At 37.4% G+C, this 11,913-nt stretch overlaps 1 protein-coding gene across 3 annotated transcripts in view; it reads right to left on the minus strand.

Annotated features, from left to right (window-relative positions):
- AFTPH (aftiphilin) overlaps window positions 1-8,758 on the minus strand; it is a 65,955-nt gene extending 57,197 nt beyond the window's left edge. For 2 of the 3 annotated variants that reach the window (XM_059405970.1, XM_059405968.1), the window contains exon 1: window positions 8,014-8,262. The gene's annotated coding sequence lies outside the window, so the exon portion shown is untranslated. Of the gene's footprint in view, window positions 1-8,013; window positions 8,263-8,423 lie in introns of those variants that run through there. The other variant, XM_059405969.1, reaches the window with a different exon arrangement.
- Window positions 8,759-11,913: the final 3,155 nt, after the last annotated feature.

The following is an 11,913-nucleotide window of genomic DNA, read 5'->3' on the forward strand; positions in this document are numbered from 1 at the left end:
AAAAAAAAAAAAAAAAAAAAAAAAAAAAAAGGAAAAGAAAAAGAAAAGCCAAAACAAACAAACAAAAAAAACAGCCCAAAAACTTAAAGTTAACATTTAAAGACTAGGATGTGAATTAAGAATCATATCCTCTATTACCTAAACAAAGAATTGTTAAATTTAACATAAAAATTCAATGTTAGCAATGCAGAATTTTTACATTTGTTGTTAAATGTTAGGTTTTTTTTTTTTAATTTTATTTATTTATTTGAAAGAGATCACAAGTAGGCAGAGGCAGGCAGAGAGAGAGAGGGGGAAGCAGGCTCCCTGCTGAGCAGAGAGCCCGATGGGGCTTGTTCCCAGAACCCTGAGATCATGACCTGAGCTGAAGGCACAGGCCTTAACCCACTGAGCCACCCAGCTGCCCCTCTGTTAGGTATTTTATCTTTTTTTTTTTTTTTTGCTGCTCATGTGAAATGGGGTCTCCACTTCCATCTTATTTTCTAACTGCTGAGTACTATTTATAAAATTGAAAGTTCCTGTTACTTGTAAAATTTACCATCACAACATAAGCAAACTGGAATAATCTGACCATTTCCTTTCCAATTCTTATGTCTCTCTTTTTCTTTATTGTGTTGGCTAATGCCTCCAATACCAAATCTAATGGTAGTGGTGATAGCAGGCATTAGTATTCCCCCTAAATTAAGATACTGATTTTTTGATTTGAGGCATATACATTTAAAAAAATTAAAAATGAGTTTCAAAATTTATGGAGTTAATAGTATTTATGGAATTACATAATTTTTCCTTAGGTCTATCTGTTAAAGTAACCAAAAACCCAATACTTCTTAATTGTTTTCAATGTGTTCATAAGGGAAGTCCAGTTTGTTTTCCGCTGCAGGAAAAAGGTATGTTTCCAAATAATCAGATAAACTTGTGTTAGATTATTTGCTCGGTTACACACATGTCAAACAAAAACATTTAAGTTACTCGATCCAATTTACTCCTTACTTTCACTTTTACAAACAGGTCTCAAAACAAACTTAAGATTTTCTTAAGTATGAACATAGTCAAATTAATAGGGTAAGTTCTTCCAGGTTTCATCCAGGCTCTTTTCTTACTCAACTTCCCCCACAATCTCATCCATCTAGGCTTTAATTATCACATTCTAGAACTTGCAGATTGATCACTATAGCCCAACTCTCAAACCTGAGCTTCAGACCTCCCAGGGCTACTCTCTACTAGTTCTCTCCAACTGAATTCCTCAACTCAAACTGAGTTTAACAGTAACAGAACTTAAGTCAGAAACATGAGAGCCACCCCTGACAAAGCTCCTCACCTTCACTTATCTTCTAAAGAATTATTTTTATCTCATAAATCTTTCAATTCTAGAATATCTGTACCTTCTTTCACCTCCTATGACTTGTTCTGGTCTAAGATGCCATTATCATTTTAGCAGCCTCTTCCTGACTGGTATTCAATCATATGCAACCCGAGTAATCTTCTAAAAAGCCAATCTGATCACACTGATTCCCTGCTTGTGATAAAGATTTAAAAAAATCTTTAATAAAGTCTATATAAGCCATTCCTATCTCACCAGTCACCTCCTCTTCCCTTTCCCCGTTTTTTTCCAATGCTCTAAACTAGGCCCTCTTTCATTTATTGAAAGGCAAACATTGTTTTGTGCCCCAGGGCCTTTGCACCTATAGTCCCACTGCCTGAAACACTCCCATACATCCTTCAATTCTTAGATGAGGGAACAAATTTTCACATAAATTTTCCAACACCCTCTCCCAAGTCCTATATTTCTTTCAGAACATAAGAACTGCAGCAAGTTATAGTCTGTAATCAAACACTTATAATTTGAAAGTTTACTGTGCAAATTGTGTATCCTATGAAACACATACGGACAACTTGAAATACAAAAGTGATTTTCAAAAAACCTTTTTATTGCTTTCCAGAGTAGTGAATTAATCTCGTATTTCTATTCCATATATAAAAATAAGTCAGTGTCATGCTCCAGAGCAGCATGTTCCAGTCCAACTGAAATACGACATGACCCATGTATACGATTTTAACTCTTCCAACAGTCAATTAAAAAAGCAGATAAAATTATATTTTGCTTAATCCAAAGCATCTGAAATATTATTTTAATATATAATCAACCTAAAATAGATATCTTAACATTAATTTTTGAATTCTGGTGTGTTTTTTAACTTAGAGCACATCTACTTTGGACTGGCTTTATTAAAAAGTGTGACATGTGGCTAGTGGTTATTATACTGCACAACATATCTCCAGAAGATAATATTGTATTTCTTGTACTTAAATAGCTTACTAACATAATCAGAGTTATTTTAAAAAGAACATGGCATTAAGCAATTTTAACTTCATATCAAATAAGGACACATCTCCTGTTTAAACCATTCAAAAATGTTTATATTATGCAAATATTCCAAACTCCTGAAAAGCCTAAATCCAAAATAAAAATTCAGGTAAACAGTTTAAAAAGTGCATTTTTACTGATAACCTGAGGAAATTAAAGGAAGATTGGTACTCTCAAACACTGCTTGTAGGTAAATTATTTTATTACAATCTCTTGGAAAGCAACTGGTTTCCCCTTTGATTTAGTAACTCCACTTCTAAGACTTAGTCCTATGGAAATAACCAAAAACAAAGTCAAAGATCACAAACTTTTTCACCAAGATACAATATTATTCATGTATACACGTGTATGACACTCATACCCACAGGGGGAAAAACTGAATGCAATCCAAAATGTTAAGTTATCTCTTTGTAGTGTATTACTAATATTCCTTTTAACATGTATTATTCCTTTCAATAAATATTTATTGAGTGTTACTCTGTGCCAGGCATTAAAACAGATGGGTCCCTGTCATTAAGGGCATACCTATGTTCTTTAGATACTTTTCCAAATTTTTCAAATGTCTATAGTAAACATATTATCCTTTTGTAACTTTAATAACCAGAAAAATATAATATGGAGTGGATGCTGATTTGGGAAAATCAACTGTAAAGGGACATCCACCTGGGGAAAAACTTGAATATAGCCTTGAATATTAGTTTAGATGAAAGTTTTCTGAAATGGTAAGGGAAATTTAGTTGATTAAAACAAAACAACCTACAAAATAGTCTGTACGGAAAGACTGCAGTTTGTTAAAAGGGCAATACACACACACACACACACACACATAAATAATGTGGGGAAAGATACATGCTAAACTGTTAACAAGGCCATTTTTTGAATAGTAGGAATGTGATTTTTTCTTCTTTTTTTTTTTTTGCTTGCAAATTTTCTACAATGCCCTTGTAATTAAAGACTTTCAAAAATTAAAATATGTATGAGTGCTGTGAAGTGTGTAAACCTGGCGATTCACAGACCTGTACCCCTGGGGCTAAAAATACATTATATGTTTATTAAAAAAATTAAAAAATATTCAAAAATATATACACCCACTATTTCTGAGGATCTACTACATACAAAACTGCTAGGTTCCATAAGAGGTAGAAATGAATAAAAGGAGTCACAATCTTAAAGAAAACTGCAACTAGTTAGAAGAAACAACATAAGAGAAAAATAAAAGTAATTAACACAAGCCAGAATTTAAACATCAAATGAAGGAAAATATAGTTACAAAGATTCTAAGAAAAAGATCTTACTTGATTGGGAAGAGGAGGAATGGTGAAAATGATAAAAAGTTTTGTGGAGACAGAATTTGAAATTAAAAGGATTTTAACTGATAGAGATAATGGCAGGCACTAAAAATAAAGTATGGGGCAAGTGTCAAAGAAGAGTAAGTCACTTAATAGTTTGGTTAGAATGTAGGATATATAAAGGAAGTAGGCAGTATGCTGGAAAAGCTGACTGTGAAGGTCTTGAATTTTCAGAAGAGAGTATCTCTGTAAATTTTTTGAATTTAGCAATGAGGAAATTACCAGAGGTTCCAATTCAAGAAACTGTCCATATCACTGTAACCACCTCCTAATAGAATCCTCCTGCTTCCACTCCTGCACTCCCATAGTCTATTTTTTGTACAGCAGCCAGACAGATCCTTTTTTTTTCCCCCTAGCCAGATCCTTTTATAACATAGATTATGTCACATCTCTACTCAAAAGCCCTGCAATGGCCTCCCATTTCACACAGTAAAAAGCCAAAGTCATTACAATTTCTACAAAGCCCTGCAACACTGCCCTCTTACCCTCTAACTCTGTGATCACATATACTACTTGCCCCCTTGCAATTCTTTGAATATTCCAGGCATACTTCTGCTTCTACCACTCTTCCCCTGTATTCTCCTCACCAACTTCAGGTCTGAGGCTTCCTCTGAGCCCATCATACATAAAACAGCAAGCCCCAACAACCACCACCTCCCACTCCAGTCTCTAAGACAAAAAGTTTGTAATCCCATACCCCTTCAAATGGACTGCTTTTCTCTGTGATACTTAACATCATCTGCCAGCTCTGTATTTTATTTTTTTAATCCCCATACACATACACACACACGCACACACTCAAGTGCAAGAAAATGAAGCTCAGTAAGGGCAATTTTTTCCTTATTTGTTCATTTCAGTACCCCCAGCATCTACAACAGGGCCTCATATATCGCAGCAAGAATGAAAGGAAGAGAATACCATGGCGTTAGATATTTAGTTGAAATGGTTTATGGCACTTTAAAAGTATTTACATAAATAGAACCTACAGTAAATATATTCTAATTTACTACTTTATTTTCCTCCGGGAACTATTCACCAAAACAGTGCTTATAAATTAAGCTTTGAGCATACAGACAACCTTTAATTTACTAGCAATTTATCTCTGCAAGGTTTACTTTAGTTATTAGAAATAGGGATGGTGGTGACTGAGGAAGAAAGGAGAGAGCATTAAACCTATTTTCCTTCATTTTCCATTCTCCCAAACTAATGAGCAATGATTCCCTACCTCTCTGCTTCCTCCCCAGTGTATAGTTTCTCACTTTTTCCTTTTCCCAGGGAATAGCTCTAACCCAGACCTATGTGTCCCAACCCCGGGTAAGGCCAGAAATAGAAACCAGGAGTGTGATACAGGGCTATGGATGGTTGACAGAAATAAGAGGAGAGCCCGAGGCAAGGGAGATTCCTGCAGAGGAACCTTGGAAGGGGAACAATTCTTTAAATATTTTCAAGTTAGAACCTCCTTATATTTTAAAGGGAAGTCAATACAAAGTAACACTTAACTACTTCCCTATCCTCTATTTAAATACACAATACTAAAAGACAAAGTAATGCTTTACTTTAAAATGAAAAAACTGACCTTTTATTATGATTTCACGCACACAATTTTAGAAAAAAATATAATGAATGATCGAGTACCAACTAGCTGTGTTAAATCTTAATCTTTTACCAAATTGCTTCAAATGTACACTAAAGAGAAAAGCTACGGTTGAAAAACACAGGTCCTTCCTAGATCCTTTATCCCTCTTCAGTTTTTCAGAAGTAATATTTATTCTCAGTTTGTATTTATCATTCCCATGAATGTTTTTTACTTTTGCTACATATTCCATGATTCCCAGAAAATATATTGTATAGTTCTGCATGTTTTAAAAACTATATTAAAACTACTTAAATATGATAAATAACTTTCATATTATATCCTGGTCTGTTACCAGCTGTTTGACCTTAGGCAAGCTACTTAACATCTGTGCCTCAGTTTCTTTTCTGAAAAATGGGATACCACATATAAGTTTATAGGGTTGTTATGAGGATTAATGAGTTAACATACTCTATATAAATCACTTAGGTAAGTATCTCACTCATAGTAAGTACTGTATATCAATGTTACTAATTATCATAAAGTTGTAAAAGCACCTGTGACTGTATTATATCCACACTCTGAGAAAAGACTAATTATCGAATTGATAGATACATATAACCCATATAATGGCAGACATTTTTCGAAGTGTGAAAAAACTATAAATACTTATGAAGTTCAGGCTGGAAAGATTCACTAGCCTAATTAAAGAGGAACTGAAACTGCTAAGAGAGAACAAAGTCCTTATTTTTTAACTTACAAATTTTAGGTAACATTAAATTACAATATAAACATTTATTTAAATAATTTATGACAGTTTAAAAATATCTAAATACTTAATGGCCTCCTTTTATGAGTTTTGGGGGATAGGGTTAGGAGAGAAGGAGTACTTCCTCAATGAGAAGCTATTCAAAGACTTTTTAAACTGTTAAGGGAAGCACTTTAGGTCTCACACAAAAATAAAACATTTGGTACTCAAATTTCACTTGTTTTCTGAAGTTTTAACTGCAAGTAAAACAAATTAAAAATTTTTAAGTGATGTTTTATAATAGGATTCACCTAGATTACAAAATTTTCATAAAGACAACTGCATTCTGCAAAATTTATTAATGGAATTATGGACTCAGTATCTAATTATGGACACATTTGATACAGGATTATTTTTATATAGTCTCTAGGTCAAAAATCAGAAAAACAAATGCCCTATATATTATGTGAATTCTAATGAATTTCTCACAAGAGCTTTTTTAAAGGTTTTAAAATATATTTATACTTTGAAGCTCAATTAATAGATCTAATTGTTACACAAAGGAAATCAGTCTGATGAGCATATACTAGGTGTCATTTACAGAGCGAAATATTTTATACAAGATCTTTAAATCCATGTGCAATATCTTCATGGACAAAATTTACAAGGCTACCACAGGTACTCTTCTATAGAAATACACTCCCGCAAAGAGTTAAAAATGACTTAATGACTTAATTACCAAAGCCAACATTTAAGCCAGCAAAGCATATAAAAATGTAAATAAACTGCAAATTATATCAATGGAGTAATGCTGAAACATTTGTTTCACTAGAGTTTGGCATATTTTTCAATGTCTAAAAGGTTAACTGAGAGTAACAATTAAACGTAACATCAAGGCTCTAACAGTCTACCCCTCCCACCCTCAAAAGAATAAACACACAAAAACCAAAAAACCCCAATTCGGAGTATGAGAATGTACTCCGTGGAAGCCAGTGAAGAGGGAAGATTAAAGTTCAAAAGTAAAGTGTTACTTTTCTTCCCCTAAAGTGAAAACTCTGATATGGAACCACTGCTTTTGTTTAATTTGCCCCCTTCCCACGTCCCCACTACAATATTTAAAAGTATGAGTTAGTCTTTTCCTCGGCCCCCAAAGAGAAGATTCAATGGGAAACTAAGCTAAAACTTGCATTAATCACTAAGAGAAAAAAACCTAGCCACTCTCAGTACTTTCCTAATGGAGAAAAGACCCCTACCACTGTTCACCCTATACTCTTGTCCTTTGCCCAAGCAAGACACACTGCACCTGACAAACTGGAAGAGTAAAGAATAATGGTCCAACTTTGCGAACGCAATCTGGGGAGGAGACAGATTATTTCTTGAGGAGTGCAAGAAAGAAGCAAAAAAGATCCTTTCAGGAAGGGATGCATGAGCTCTGGGGCTCTTCTCTGCCTGTTGGGAGGACTCAAAATCCGCTTGCTTCAGAGACCCTTGGAAGCAGCTACACTCCGGTCGCAGCCGGCCTCAGGCCTGGGAAAAGCAGAATGTTTACACCTGTCACGAGGATGGGGGAGGGAAAAAGAGGAAGCCGGAGCAAAGCCCCAAACTTCTCTACAGCTCCCGAGAGGGAGCGGCGGGCCGGAGCTTTGGCAGGTGGAAGCGGAGAGGCAGGGCGAGCCAAAAGCGGCCCCGGGGATGTGGGAACGGCTTACACTTCTCCGGCTGGTGCCCGGGAAGGCAGGGAGGGATCTGTGCGCTTTGGACGCTGCCGACGGCGTCCCCGCACCCGCCGCGGAAGAGGGCAGAGCCCAAGTCCGGAGCCCGCAGGCCCGCAGAGCCGGCACCGTTCCCGTCTCCGCAGTCGCAGGCTCCGCGGCAGGCAGGTGCTCCCGACCCGGACAAGGGTCCGGCCAGTGGGCCGGGCCGGGTCCCAGCACCCTCTTACCCCGCGCGGCCGGGGAACCGGAGCGGTGGCGCTTACCTGGCTCGTTCGGGGCGGCCGCGATGGGCATGGCTCAGGGGCCCGGGGAGTAACTGGCTCCCCGGGGAAGGACCGGCTAGTCCGACGCGGAGCTGGTGAGAGCGGAAGGCAGGCTGCTCACAGCCCTGTCAGCGAAGCAGCGCCATGGACGCCCACCCGGAGTTTCAGCGCTGTCGCGGGACCCCCATCCCATTACCCTCCGCCCTCTTCCGCCGCCGCCGCCTCCTCCACCTCCTCCTCCGCCGAGACCCCCCGCCCACTCCACACACTCTCCCATCATGCAGCGGGGGAACCGCTGCCGCCGACACGTCACTTCCGGGCGCAGGTGGCTAGGTCGGGGCCGGGCGCTGGTGGGTGCAGGGGGGGTGGGGGAGGACACTCCAGGGGAATTAGTGTCACAGAACGCTTACCCCTGCGCAGGCGCGGTGGTGCAGCGTGCCGGCCGCCATTTTGGGTGTGGGCAAGTTGCCCTTTTCCTTTACTTCCTTGCGAGTCATCGAGCTGTTGCCGGGAAGGACGTCTTTCCGCATTCCGCCTCCCGTTGAAGCTGCGCTCCGGGCGAGGGACAGGTGCTTTTCAGCCAATTAACGATATCGTTCAGTTAGGACCTAGTTAAGTCTCTTGCTCTCCGAATAAAATTGCCAAGATTTTGAAATACAAAACCATATCTTCTCCACCAAAAACCTACCGGAGAGCCTTACCACCTTGCCCTTTTCGCCCCGAAAGACTTTTCCTTCAGTCTGAGTCCCTTCCTCTTTGTAATTAAAACTGACAGAAGAGGAAGCTGGTGGTTGATACATAACAAAGAGATTGTTATAAATCAACCCTAAGAGGGAAAGCACCCGCCGAAGACTGACAAATCGGCTTTGAGACCAACAGGAAAAAAAAAAAAAATGGGGAATTTTGCTAACAGATGGAGACGGTGGTAATTTTTCATAGATGCTGCGGGAGAATACCCAATGAAGCTAAAGATACCAAATCAACATGCATTTCTCTAGCAGGGGTCATAAAGGATTCTTTTTCTATCATCAATCTTGAGTAGCTAATCATTTGGGTTTTTATAACCTTTCCCTCTTTTTTTTTTTTTTAATCAAATATGTGTTAGAACACCGACCACTGTAAAAATCAGTCTACAAAGGTTTCAGAGATTATTGTTGTCGTCCGGGGTGATGAGCCCTGCTGAGCGCTCATTCTGCTCACTTTTGCCAAACCTGCAACAATAATTTGAATAATTTAAAATAGTTCCAAGATAGCAAAGCTCAACAGCTACGCAAAGAAACGAGGACGGAAAACACCCCCTCAGCCACAGAGAAGTGTCCACCCCCTTGAGTGGAGAAAATATACAAATCAGGGGAACGATAAGGACAAAAGCAGTTCATCACGGTTTATCCCGCCTCTGCAATGTTCTAGACAAATTAACTTGGAGCGCTAAAATAGACCCGCATTTGTCTTTTTACAACTCAGTCGCTGCAAGAAATACGGAGACTGCATCAGTTTAAGTTGGAGTACCAATTGCTTTGTGGTGGTACTGGATTTTTTGTTATTGCTCAGTCACTAAAGAAAAATCTATATGGCTTGTCAAATTCCTATTGTATTTCGCCCCCTGCTGGTGTAGCTTGCGTGCAAGGGTGAAACAAAGTATGTGTGTAGGTCACTATAAATGTTTATTGACCAAGGAAAAAAATAAATGTGTAGAGAACTGGAAATGAATTGACTTTAGGTGAACACATGCTTGTTTTAATTTGATAGCTCTACTAAACAGAAATATTGGAGTAAGAAGAACATATGATAAAATCCTAAAGCAGATCCTACACCAAGAAAATGTTTAAATTGAAATAATGAATTTAAACATCAAAACGTTAAAAAGAAAACCCTGCTTTAGGAAAAATATCTCCCTGATCCATACATAACATGATTTATAATGTGATGATTTTTGTCAGATAAATGTAGAAGCCAATTCTATTTACTTAAGGACAACAATTTAAGAATCAGTGTCCAACTTTGAATATGGAAATTGGGTAGCTATTTGGTGAGATGATATGTGAGTGCAATCAACCAACTTGTAATTGGTAATCTTACACAGGATTCTGAAGACAGCATTCCAAAGCCTACAAAAATGTAGTACAAAATGACAGTTTTTGCTTCTGTTTTTAAGATGATGAACCTGTAGGAAACAATTACCAAAATTCATTGCATCTGAAAAAATTGCATTTGGATCTAGTGATGGTATTATTTTTGTTTATTTTTAAAAATCATGACCATAACTTCATTATCTAAGAATTTGCATCAAGAAAAGAAAAAGTAAATGATTATTTATCATTGTGTCGTCTTTACTTCTAGTTTTTCCTCCTGTGCAGATTATTTTTACAAAGTTGTAATCATAATAAAGTTATGTAAACATAACTTTCCACTTAATATTATGCTCTAAGGGTTTCCTTCTTCTTTATTTTTATTTTTTTATAATTTTTTTTTTTTATTTGACAGAGAGCGATCACAAGTAGGCAGAAAGGCAGGCAAAGAGAGAGAGAGGAGGAAGCAGGCGCTCCGCTGAGCAGAGAGCCCGATGTGGGACTCGATCCTAGGACCCTGAGATCATGACCTGAGCTGAAGGCAGAGGCTTAACCCACTGAGCCACCCAGGCACCCTAAGGGTTTCCTTCTATTGCTTAACATTTTATAAAACTTTAACTTTAATTGTCTACATGGGATTCAATGGAGTGGACATACTGTGATTTATCCATTATCCTATTAGTAGATATTTTCCATTATTACAAATAATACTCTAATGAACATTGTGTGCATGCAGCTTTGTCCAATTGTAGGATTTTTTTTCTCAATATAAAAATGATTGAGCCAAAAAGCTATTAAGGTTTTATTGGCATATTATTTTCCAAAGGAATATATCAATTTACAATACCACCAGTAATGTAGGAATGTACCAATTTTACCACCTCCTTACCAGTAGTGGATAATAATTAAAACAAAAAAAGATGGAATTATACTTTATAGACTAAAAGTTGAAAGGAACTCAACTCATATTGTATAAGAAATCAATAAGCACAAAACCCCAGCACTGTGATATTCTGGAAAAGCAATAATATAGACTTGGATTTACAAATAGGTCTATCATCACTATGATTCTGTATAAATTACTTAACCTCTCTTCAGTCTTCTTATATGTCAAATGAGAGGGTAAAACTAGATTACAGGCTCTCTACATCTTTAGGACAAGTAAATGGCACATGTATCTCTTTGAGGATATGGTCAAAGCTTCAGTCCTTTCTGCAGAAAATGCTCATCCCACAGAGATTCAGATTTCTTAGACCTCCTAAAGCTCATTCACAAAAGAGGGTCTGTGAACCTCAGCTTCAGAAACCCTGCATCAGATGCCTTCCAAGGTCCTTTGCATCTGCACATTTTCCTAGGATTTCATTTTATGATCCAGTAAACACTTTCTGGCTAAGTAATACTTTTTAGTGGACAAATAAATGGTAATACATTCATAGATGGATTACTTTTCAGCACTTAAATAAACTAGGGTATAGGTATCAATATGGTTGGATTATAAAAACAAGAGTGAATGAAGCTTCAGAATGGGTAAAATGTGATATGAATTTTATAGTGTCTGTGAGTTTTAAAAATGAACGAATGCTTTATGGACATAAATTTTATATAATAAGGTATAAAAATATGGACTGGAATGATATACACAAAACTCACTCGGAGCAAGTATGGAATGGGTCAGAGAACACTAAAGGAGACTTTATCTGTAATTGCAATGTTTTATATCTTTAAGAAAATCTGAAGCAAATATGACAAGCCATTTACAGTTTTTTTTTCTAGCTTTAACTGACAAATAAAAATTGTATTTACTTAAGATGTGTAATTGATGTTGTGAAAA

The sequence above is a fragment of the Mustela nigripes genome, chromosome 7 (assembly GCF_022355385.1).
Source record: "Mustela nigripes isolate SB6536 chromosome 7, MUSNIG.SB6536, whole genome shotgun sequence".
NCBI classification, from domain to species: domain Eukaryota; kingdom Metazoa; phylum Chordata; class Mammalia; order Carnivora; family Mustelidae; genus Mustela; species Mustela nigripes.